This window comes from Bidens hawaiensis, unplaced genomic scaffold (assembly GCF_021521415.1).
Source record: "Bidens hawaiensis isolate Kalapana, Puna unplaced genomic scaffold, B.hawaiensis_p1.1 tig00019923_1, whole genome shotgun sequence".
Classification (NCBI taxonomy): Eukaryota; Viridiplantae; Streptophyta; class Magnoliopsida; order Asterales; family Asteraceae; genus Bidens; species Bidens hawaiensis.
In genome coordinates this window covers 173,223-185,741 of record NW_027493025.1, presented here as the reverse complement: position 1 = coordinate 185,741, position 12,519 = coordinate 173,223, and positions in this window count along the sequence as shown.

Below are 12,519 nucleotides of genomic sequence, written 5' to 3'. Positions count from 1 at the left end.
TTTACGGTAACGAGAAGAATTTCGAACAGCGCGTGGACGAAATTCTCTATTTCAAAAATCGGATTTGGATCCCGACCCTCCATGACCTTCGTGAATTAATCATGGACGAAGCGCATAAATCGAAATATTCCATACATCCGGGATCGGATAAGATGTACCAGGATGTGAAGGAGTTCTACTGGTGGCCGGGTATGAAAAAGGAAATAGCCACATACGTCGGCAAGTGTACGACGTGTGCGAGGGTTAAGGCGGAGCACCAGAAACCTTCGGGAATGTTACAACAACCGGAAATTCCGGAATGGAAGTGGGAGCAGATCACGATGGATTTTGTGACACATCTCCCCAAGACGTCCCGTGGACATGATGCAATTTGGGTAATCGTGGATCGATTAACCAAATCGGCACATTTTATTCCGATTAGAAATAATTATAATACTGAGAGACTTGCGCAGATTTATATAAATGAAATTGTGTCTCGTCATGGTATACCCATCTCAATCATCTCCGATCGGGATAGCCATTTCACCTCCAAACTTTGGCAAGCTGTCCAAGAAGCGCTGGGAACGCGTATTGATCTAAGCACAGCTTACCACCCTCAGACCGACGGTCAGTCTGAGAGGACCATCCAAACCCTGGAGGATTTGCTTCGTGCATGCGTACTGGATTTTAAAGGAAATTGGGATCAACATCTCCCACTCGTTGAATTTTCCTATAATAACAGTTATCATAGCAGTATAAAGGCAGCGCCTTACGAAGCATTGTATGGTCGGAAATGTCGATCACCACTCTGCTGCACTGAAGTGGGCGACGCACAGGTTATTAGATCCTGGTCCAGGAAACGACCAGCAAAATCCTTGAAATTAAGAACAATCTAAAGGCCGCACGGGATCGGCAGAAGAGTTATGCCGATACCCGTAGAAAACCGTTATCATTTGAGAAAGGTGATAAAGTGTATTTGAAAGTATCACCTTGGAAAGGAGTAGTCAGATTTGGAAAGGCGGGGAAGTTAGCCCCTCGATACATTGGACCATTCGACATTATTGCAAAAATTGGTCCTGTAGCATACCGATTAGAACTGCCTGATGAACTGAGTGCAGTTCACAACGTGTTCCACGTGTCGAACTTGAAAAGGTGTCTGTCGGATGAGACATCGGTGTTACCTTTAGAGGGTGTCCAAATAAGTGATAAACTCAACATTGTAGAGGAACCCATAGAAATAGTGGATAGGAAAATCAAGCAACTTAGACACAATAAGATCTCATTGGTCAAAGTTAGATGGAACTCGCAACGAGGCCCAGAATATACATGGGAACGAAAGGACGAATTTCGGAAGAAATACCCCCACCTATTTCCTCAAAAGGAAGTAGTTGACGCGTAAAATTTTGAGGATGAAATTTTTATAACGGGGGGAGAATGTAACGATTCCGGCAAATTCAGGTATACCCTAGCCGGAATATACTATTTACGTGTTATTCAATACTGAATATATGAATTATAATGTGTTTATACGAGTATATAAGATTCACAGTACGAATTATACTCAAATGAACAGTTAGTCGTATTAGAATTACGATTAACCGATGAACGGTTATTGAAACCCGAACGAATCGGGGATTACGTCATAGATGAAATATATGATGTTTAGTAAGGTTTACGAAGTATTAAGGCTTCGGGATAAGTGGATTATAGCACAGAAAAAGGTTTCGATTTATTAGTACGTCGGTACGTTAAACGAAACCTTTAACATCAAACCAAGCAAGAGACGATCGATCAAGCCGAAAAAGATGCACAATGACCGACAATATGATGTGTTGAGTCAATAAATGTCATGGTTTAAGTTTTTAAAGATTTTAAATCGGTTTTATATAAATTTTATTTTTAAGCCGAAAAACGACCGTTTTAGCCTCGTTTTAGGTCGAATTAAGCGTTTAACCGAAAAACGAACTGAACCAGATTATCCACAACGTTATCTGGATTACGCAATCCAAATGTGTGGCCATGGTTAGAGTTGTGGGCCCCCCTCCCCACCTTACTATGGACCGATCGGTCCATAGTCTCACACATACACATTCACTTTTTCTTTTTCTCCAAGATTTCTCTCCAAATCCTCTCTACATTCTCCAACATCCATCCAAGAACCAAGTTTTTAAGCAAGAAAACGAGGTATAGACCGAGTTATAATCGTGTTATTCTTCTTTTCTTGATTCATTTACAAGGAAATGAGGTTTCAAATGAAAAATGGGTGAAAACCCGAGATGAAACCGATTCTTGGAGGATCAAGTGATGTATACAAGTTATACAAAGGATCTTGGTCCAAGAAAGTAGTTAAAAGAGTCAAAAACGAATTTTTACGGTCAAAATCTTTGTTTTGATGTTTTAATCGAAACCATGAAAGAAATGGCTTGATTGTGGGTATAACTTGCTTGGTGTGGTGTTGTTGTGCTTGTAAGTGTTGTATCTAGTGGCTAGCAAAGGCTAGAAACCAAGATCTTTGCGATCTAACGCTAGAAAACACAAAAGTAGTTCGGTTTTCGTATGATTTAGTTATTTTGGACAGATTGTGATAGACCTAGAGTTGGGTCACGAAATTTCACAGAGATGATCTACACATGAAAATATAAGATCTGTGAATTTTTGGTAATATTTGGATAAAGGATGAATATTTGGTGAATTTAATGCTCGGTTTTGGCCAAAAATGGTGAAAAATAGCTAAACATCATGAAAAATTCTGGAAAATTTAAGATAAGCTTTTTATAACATATAAAAGTCACACACAAAATTTCAGGTTCATTGGAGAAGTCTAAGTAGGCTTTTCGGTAAAACGAGTTCTAGGGATTTCTAGCTCGGTTTTGGTAAAAATGGCATCAAAAGTGAGTTTTTGGTTCTGGAAAAATTACAGGGAACTATGTGGGTGACAGGGGTCATCCCAGAAAAATTTGGGATTTTTCGAAGGTCGTTTGGTATTTTAGACATATTTGGTGTTTAAATGACGTTTAAAAATGGTTAAATAAATCTTAGATATAAAAATTAATTCTGGAAAAATTTTATAAAATTCCTTACTGTCAAAATATGGTTTGTACAAAATTTCAAGGTCCGAGACTAAACGGATATTTATTTGTGCTAAATGGAACTTAAAAACAAACTTTTAGAGCTTAAAACGTGTAAACCGGCAAAGTTCGCCTAAGCGAGCTGACTGGTGCATAAAAACATTAAAAATGGGCTATTTTCATGAAACTAAGTTAATCAAGTAAAAATAAATCATCCGAAAATAATTCGGATGATTTGGGTAATTTTACCCGATTTAACCGTTTCCGGTGTATTAAAGACGGAAATGGGCACCGCGGCCAAACGGGGTGTCTAACCGAGCTCTAATTTCACCACTTTAATGAAAATATCAATAATAACTATTTTCGGGTCGTGTGTGGTCAAACTTATTTTTGTAAACATAAAGACGGATAACCGTGCTAGGCAAGCAAAACGAGAAAACAAACTAACGGTAGTTTTGACTAAAGAACTCTAGGTGATATCACAATCTAAGTCCTGAAAGGTATTTCGGGGTTAACATTGTCCCCGGATCGTGTCCGGTACTGGGTTAACAGTGTCCCCGGACGTACCGGTTAACGCGAATTTAAGTTATATTGATAGAAATTGTGTAGTAACGATTTGGGGATCGTATTACAGATCTGTACCAGTAGCCGTGCACCGTAGTACATCTTGCTCACAAGAAGGTGAGTTTTCACGAGCCCCTTTTACTGAACTGTTTTAAATATTTTTCACGGGGCGGAAAGCATGTTTTTTTTATCAAAGTGTTTAAGTACATGCCGATCGCATGGAAATGAATGTATTTATATAATGTTTATTGTACGGAAATCGTACGGTAATGTATTAAGATGGTAATTAACTGAGTTGCTAATATTGTAATGCCCGAAACAGTGTTCTGGGGTAACCGAGTTCCCAGAGGTTATTAAATGTGTTTCTGGGGTAACAGAGTTCCCAGAGGTTATTAAATGTGTTTCTGGGGTAACAGAGTTCCCAGAGGTTATTGGAAGTATTCTGGGGTAACAGAGTTCCCGAAGGTTAATCGATATGTTTTGGGGTTAATAGAGTTTTCACTTGTGAACTCAGTATAATTACATCACTTATTCATGATTTTTATAATGATTTGTCATGGTTTATTTAAATTAGTGAAACTCACCAACTATTCGTAGTTGACCCGTTTTCTTTACATGCTTTCTAGGTACACTCAAATTGGAATGAGTGATATGTGTTCGATGCTGTGTGCTATTTTGTGGAGGTCTAGAGATCTATATTTTTCATTAAATATGTTAATGTACTATCGGTAACACTTATGTGATAACGCTTAGATGGTTATGAAACTCAGAACAATGTAATACGTTTAAATTAATGTAGTGGTGTTTTCTTTATAAACAATGCTGTTGATATCAGATGTGTCTGTTGCATCCCGTGTACGTTTCCGCTGCGGTTACGGGGTGTTACAATACTCCTAAAGCTGTCTCTCAATACTCACAAGAAGAGAAGAAAGCTTTAGAAATCGAGATAAAAGCATATTCTACTTTGACTATGGCTTTACCAGAAAATATCTTCCATCAAGTTGGTAGTATCAAGAGATGTGCATCTTTATTTCAACATCTGCGTATGAGAAGCATGGGAAACACATCTGAGAGTAAGAAAGTGATGCTCAAGTTTCAATATCGAAACTTTAATTTATTGAAAGGAGAAACATTTGAAGAGATGACTACAAGATTTAGTCATTTAATTGCTAAAATAGACAAGATGAAAATGGAAATTTCTGAAAGAGATAAAATTGACACTATCAAGAGTGTGCTTCCAAGTTCCTACTCAACATTTCTAATGGTTTTGAAAGAGAATGATTATTTTCGGAATGAAGACTTGACGGCACTTGAATTTCTACAAATGATCGAAGCTAGAGAATATGATCTTAAGTGTCAAAAATCTTCCAAAGAAAATCAAGATCCAGCTTTCTATGGTGGAAGTATGCCTCTCAGTTCAACAATCTCTCCAATTACTGCTTTTCTTACTCATGCTGCAAATGAAAAAGAATCAGCTATGTTTAATGATCCAAAAGTTTGTTTCTACTCTGCTGGTAATTCGGGTGGTTCTGGAAGTTCAACCAATACCAATCCATTTGCTTCACCACCTAGTGTTAATATGAAGGAAGCTGAGCAAAACTTTGCTTTTCTGACAGCTTTTATGTCTTCATATGAAAACTTAGTGAGTAGTAAAATTGCCACAAGTGATTTAACAGATGAGGACTATGATCAGATAGATCTAAATGATCTAGAAATCATGGATTTAAAATGGAACATGGCTATGATTGTTCGTAAAGTTAAAAGATTCATACAGAGAACTGGAAAAGATCTTCCAGCTTTAAACAAGAAGTTGGGTTTTGACAAATTAAAAGTAAAGTGTTACAATTGTCAAGAATTCGGACATTTCGCGAAGGAGTGTGACAAACCAAGGAAAGAATACACTGGACCTCGTGGTCAAAGTCAAAATACTTCTTCACCACGAGGATGTGATGCTGAAAAGAAACCATCTTCTTCTACAACACAAGCAATGTTAGCAGACGAAACTGATTGGTCACAACGGCTACTATGCAATGATGTTCAATCAAATTTGGCTATGTTTGGGTTACATGATGATTGTCAAGATGCTACTGGTAGTGGGATGTCTTCCGATAATGATTCTGGTTCTGATTCTGACGACTCTTGCGACAAGCCTTCTGAATCAATGTTTGTATGCATGGCTAAGATCAATGAGGGTTCATCCAAGACCATTTCTGGTGAAAACTGGATTATGGATAGCGGATGTTCTCGTCATATCACTAGGAATCTCAACCTATTAACCAATGTAAGAAATATTCAAGGGGGTTATGTAGCATTTGCTGGGAATTCTGGGGGCATGATCACACAAGAGGGTGAAGTTTCAAATGGTCACATTACGTTTGAGAAAGTGAATTATTGCGACAAGGTTGATCATAACTTATTAAGTGTATCGCAGATTTGTGATAAAAAATACACTAAGATATTTACTGACAAAGAGTGTCTTATCTTGAAACCGGGTTATGTTATTCCCGAGGACATGGTTTTCATGCGATCACCACAATCAAATGATATTTATGTCTTAAATATGAGTTCTAAGATATCAACATCGATTGAAACATGTTTTGTCTCGAAAGCAACCGAGAAAGACTCGATTCTATGGCATCGTAGAATGGGTCACATACATGTCAGAAAGATGAATTATTTAATGGCAAATGACTTAGTTGAGGGTGTCTCGTTAAAGAATTTTAAGTTATCTGATCACTGCGTTGCATGCAAAAAGGGCAAGCAGAAGAAGAAGACACATCCCTCTAAGTTATTGAATTCCACTGATACTCCTCTTGAACGACTTCATATGGATTTGTTTGGTCCAGTGAATTGTGCGAGTATTTCTGGAGACTGGTATTGTCTGGTAGTGACAGATGATTATTCAAGATATTCATGGGTGTTATTTATGAGTTCAAAAGATCAAACACCGGTTTTGGTACAAAACCTTATTACTAAGATCGAATCACTGTATAAACAAAAGGTGAGGGGAATCCGAAGTGATAATGGTACTGAATTCAAAAACACTATATTGGATTTCTTTTGTATTCAAAAGGGAATTCACCAAGAATATAGTGCACCTTATGTACATCAACAAAATGGTGTTGCTGAAAGGAAAAATAGAACTCTGATTGAAGCTGCACGTACAATGCTCGCTGATTCAAAGCTTCCGGTTCAATTTTGGAATGAGGCAGTGAATACAGCTTGTTATACGCTTAATAGGGTTCTAACAGTGAAACGACTCAAGAAAACAAGCTACGAGATCTTAAATAATAGAAAACCTAATTTAAAATACCCTGAACCATTTGGGTGTCCGTGTACAATGTTGAAGAAGGATTCAGGTAAATTTGAAGAAAAAGCTATCGAAGGGTATTTCTTGGGATATGCATCTCCAAAGAAAAGGTTTTTAATTTCACATCTGGCTGTGTTGAAGAATGGTACCATGTGGACTGTCAAAAGTACACAACCCCTCCTCAAGGGAAAGGTCCAGACTGGATGTTTGACTACGATAGTTTATTTAATTCTTTTACTCCTTCGACTGATCACATCGATGAAGATCTGGTTAGAGCATACTTTGAAGAACAATTGAACATTCCAGGTTCTTCAAGTTCTAATACAGTTGAAGCTCAACCAGATGCTCCAACTGAAGAATCTACAGATGTTTCTCCAGTTGCTATTGATACTGTTTCTACTTCTTCTGATGATGATCAAGCTGAAATTCAAGTTATTAATCTTGACAATGATAATGTTTCATCTCCCGAGTTGGGTGAACATTACACTAATTTATTTGATAATGTTGTTGTTCTTGAGAATCCCACTCTTTGGATTCATGGATATCATCCACAGGAAAACATCATTGGAGATCTTGATGTGGGTGTTCGTACACGTCATCAAGTTGCTTCGTCATGTGACAATAACACGTTGTGTGCTTACACTAACTTACATTCTTCGGGAATTGTGAATCTTGCTAAGTTCAATTGCTTTCTATCTCAAGTTGAGCCAATGACAGCTCGTAAGGCACTTGAAGATCCTTCTTGGGTAGAAGCTATGCAAGAGGAATTACAACAATTAGCACGTTTGGGTGTTTGGGACTTAATAGGCAAACCTGCTAGAGTTAAGAAAGCTATTCCGACTAAGTGGGTATTTAAGTGTAAGAAGGACGATCGAGGGGTGATTGTCAGAAACAAAGCACGTTTAGTGGTGCAAGGTTTTTATCAGCAAGAGGGTATTGTTTACACAGAGGTATATGCTCCAGTTGCAAGATTAGAGTCGATTCGAATCTTCCTGGCTTATGCAGCTTATAAGAATATCAAGGTTTATCAAATGGATCTTAAGAGTGCTTTTCTCAATGGTGAATTACACGAGGAAGTGTTTGTCCAACAACCACCTGGTTTTGAAGATCCTGATTATCCAGACCGTGTTTACCGTTTAAACAAGGCTCTGTATGGTCTACATCAAGCCCCGAGAGCTTGGTATGGCACGCTCGCCGACCATCTGACTGATAATGGCTTCAAAAGAGGAACTGTTGACTTCACTTTATTTCATAAGACTGTTGGTGATGATCTTCTTCTAGTCCAGATTTATGTTGACGACATTATTTTTGGGTCTACAAACGACACATTGTGTAAGGAGTTCGAGAAGTCCATGCAAACAAAGTTCGAGATGAGCTTGATGGGAGAGATGAATTTCTTTTTAGGGTTGCAGGTTCACCAGTCTGCTCACGGAATTTTTATTCATCAGACTAAGTACGTGAATGACGTCTTGAGCCGATTCAAGGTTTCTGCCGGAAAAATCCCTTCTACTCCTCTTCCAGTGGGTCACAATTTCACCGGATGAATTGGAGGATTCCGTTGATCCAACCCTTTATCGTGCTATGATTGGTCTCTAATGTATTTAACGGCTTCTCGCCCTGATATTATGTTTGCTGTTTGTCTTTGTGCAAGGTATCAAGCAAGTCCACGAGTGACTCACCTAGCTGCAGTCAAGAGAATTCTTCAGTATTTGAGGGGAAATCCAGACATCGGGTTGTGGTACCCCAAGGATGATACGTTCATTCTTACTGCCTACTCTGACTCAGATTATGGAGGATACAAGATCAACTTCAAATCAACGACTGCGGGATGTCAATTTTTAGGAAACCGACTTGTTTCCTGGCAGTGTAAGAAGCAGACAACGGTCTCCACTTCAACCGCTGAAGCTGAATATGTTGCAGCCTCGAGTTGCTGTTCACAGGTTTTGTGGATACAACAACATCTTCGCGACTACGGTTTGAAGTTTCTTACTACTCCCATCTTGATTGATAATTCTGCTGCTATTAGTATCACCAAGAATCCCGTACAACATTCTAAAACGAAACATATCGAAATTCGATATCATTTTATTCGGGATTGCTATGAAAAGAAATTAATCGATCTTGAGAAAGTGCACACTGATTTTCAAAAAACTGATCTATTTACAAAAGCGTTTGATAAAACACGTTTTAACTTCTTGCTTGGCTTAAATGGATTGAAGACCCTTGCTGAGATCCTAAAATTAGGATAATTATCTTTAAAATGCTTTATTGATATAGCTTAATTTTTTATGTTTTTAGGTATTAGGGGGAAAATCTAGATATACAAAAAGAGTGTGTTTTTTAGTTTGTATAGATAAAACCCAAAAACATTGAAAAAATTTTCAAAATTCAAAAATATTGTGATTTATGTTCTTTAATGTTTTTCTTTTAAGTATTAGAAAAACCAAAAATATTTAAAAAAAAAAATTTTGAAAAACCAAAAAGAATGTGATTTATGTTTTTTGTACAGAAAAATCCGAAAATCCAAAAAGATTGTGAAGTTTATTTTGTTTATAAGAAATTTGAAAAAGACAAAAATTGTGTTTTTAAAGTTTGTACAGAGAAAAACCAAAAAGATTTTTGCAGACGTTTTTAGATTATTTTCTCTCTGAAAATTACGTCGGTTATTTAAGTTTGTGAAGCATGCTTGCATGTCTTGGTCCTATGATTCACTTGTGAATTGAAGGTTAGCCATTTATTTATTAACTTAAGTTAACTGTGGCGATTAAATTTATCTTTATTTTGTTTTTATGCTACTCAAAATTTTGAGTTTTTGAAGCAAAAAGAGAAAATGATAGTACATTGATTTTCTTGACCCCAAGTTCAGCAAAAAGTAAGCTTAAAAGACTGTGTGCTTAATTGCATTGGTGCATTGGTAGGTCTTAAAACAACCCAGTAGAGTAAAGTATGTGATATAAACATAAAGAAACGCCAAATTGAAAGGGGTGTAGTCTCTTGCAAAAGTCTCGGTGAGGATGGCAGAAATGTAATAACCAGTCATACTCAAGCCTTATATTTGTTGATCACCCAAAAATCAAATAAAGCAAATAACAAGCGTTAAGATTCGGGACACTGTGAGTCTTTATGCGGCTTAACCATCTGGGTATTCATAAGCATGAATATTTCACTCGCTTTCTAGAGCAAACCCAAAGTCATTAAACTTGATCACTGCTGTACTTCGTACAATTTAAATTACTGACTTGATCAAAATACGCTGTTAGTCATACAAGTGTTCCTCCCTTGCGTGCGTCTTAATACTATTAAGAAACGGACCCCAGGGGATACAATGTATGTAAGCCGACAGATGGACTCGTGCATACTCACTCACAGTAAAGGAAACTTGATGCATTGCTCAAAATTTCTACAATTGGTATCAAAAATTTTGATCAACAATATAATGGTTTAAGTCAAGCTGGGGTGATTTGGCAAAAATCAAATTAAGCTTGAACCGTGATTAGAGGCTGATAGTTTCTGATATTCTGTGCTTTAATTGAACAATTTTAATCATATCACAAAAATACTTGAATGTGTGTAATTAGATTTATGTGGACAACAATACCAATGACCGACTTATCGCCAGTCATAATATCGCTGAAATATAAAACTGTGATAGAAGGGCAATTTGGTCAATATGATTCTCTGCTCAAACTCAACAAAAATACAAAAATATGTACTGCTTTTGCTAAAAAAAAATTTTTTTAAAAAAATGGTCTATTTTAATGGTTTGGATATTCTTCTGTAAATACATTCTTTAATTCTTTAAATTTTTAAAAAATACCAAAAATATTTTCGTCTTCTTTATACAAAATACTTTAATATTTTTTTTAAGTTATGTTTCGGAAATCTGAAACATTTTTAAGGTAATTGGTTGTCGGGATAAAAAGGTTTCTCGATAACCTAATTTATTAATTTATTTAATTCTTTATTTAATTCATTAATTTATTTTATTTATTTAATTTAAAATTAAATAAAAGAGTTTAATTCGCTAAAATCTAATTCGTTATGTATGGATAACGAACTAGATGATTCTTTAGCGAACTAGCTTCTTGTTCGCTAACCTAATTCGCTTCCGCACTCTGTAATGAATCATCCCTTCGTTATGCATATTTAACGAATCATGACACGAATCATGTATTGATTCGCTACCTTTATTTTAACGAATCAAGTAGCGATTCACCATCATAAGGTAACGAATTGAGTTAGCGAATGGGCTAATTCGCTAACTGTAAGTTAAACGAATCGTCTGATTCGTGCAAGTTATGCCTAGGGCTTCGTGCACTGATATATAAGACAAGAAAACGAATAGTATTCCACTGTTCGCCTTCTTTCTTCATCTTTAAGAAACCTATTCAAATTCTCTCTGAAAATTCGACCTTTTCGTTTGAATACTTCAAAGATCGATTTGAGTTTCTTAGGTATAACTGTTCTTGGCGATATCATTTTCGTAAAAAATGGCCATGTATTGACTACTAAATTATGAAATTTTAGGGGTTTAAGGGTTTTGAACTTTTGAAATTTTTTTTGTGTATAATTTTTGTTCATAATTGTATGATTTTGATATCTTTATGATCGGAATCACTTTCCGATACCCTTGGTGGACTCTAATCAACATTTGATTATTGTTTGCTGGGTTAATTATTGTTGTGTGTTCTTGATGTTTACTGTTGGTCCGTTTGATCCTTAGCACATCTAGGTATTGAGTCTCAATCTCATTCACCTACATTCACTAGTGTGTTTCCGAGCTCAACGAGCAGATTATCTTGATGTTCAACAAAGTTATGGCCTAATTGAATCTGGGTTTAAAATGTTGACTATTGTTGTTCTTGTTAATTTTGACCTTGACTTTGTGAAGTCAAAGAAAAAGTCTTAATTCTGACCATTCGTTAGTCTTAGTGAATTGGAACTGTTTAGTGTCCAATTCGTTAAGATTTTACACGAACTAGCTTAGCGAATAAGATGTTACACGAATCAAAGTTTGATTCGCTTAAAATATAACGAACTAGAGTTTAGTTCGTTAAAATTAATTAGTGATTCGCTAGGTTTAGTTCGTTAAGTTATCTTGGTATAACGAATCAGTGTGATTCTTAACGAATGACATTTTAAAAAAAAAAATTAATTTTAATATTCATTTAATTTAATTAAAGGATTTAAATCGTCTACTTTATGTAAATAACTTAATTCCATATTTTTCAGATTATATATTGAAATCTATTCTCATATTCATTTTTATTTATGCAGTAAACATGGCTGATCAAGAACAACAAAATCAACCGCCACAGGAACAACCTCCACAAGGACAACCACAACAACCAGATCAACAAGCTGAAATGATTTTATTACCGTTTGATAAGAAGCACAACATCTGTGCTTATGTTGATCAAGACGTGACTGATTTGAGAATGTTCGGAGCTATGTTGACTTTCCTACGCCGTTCGAAGATACATTATGCAATCACTGCTAAACCTAAAGTGTATCTTAGTATAATCAGGCAGTTTTGGAACACGGCAAAATTTGTTGAGGAAAATAATTGGGTTCGAGCTACAATTAATCAGATTCCTA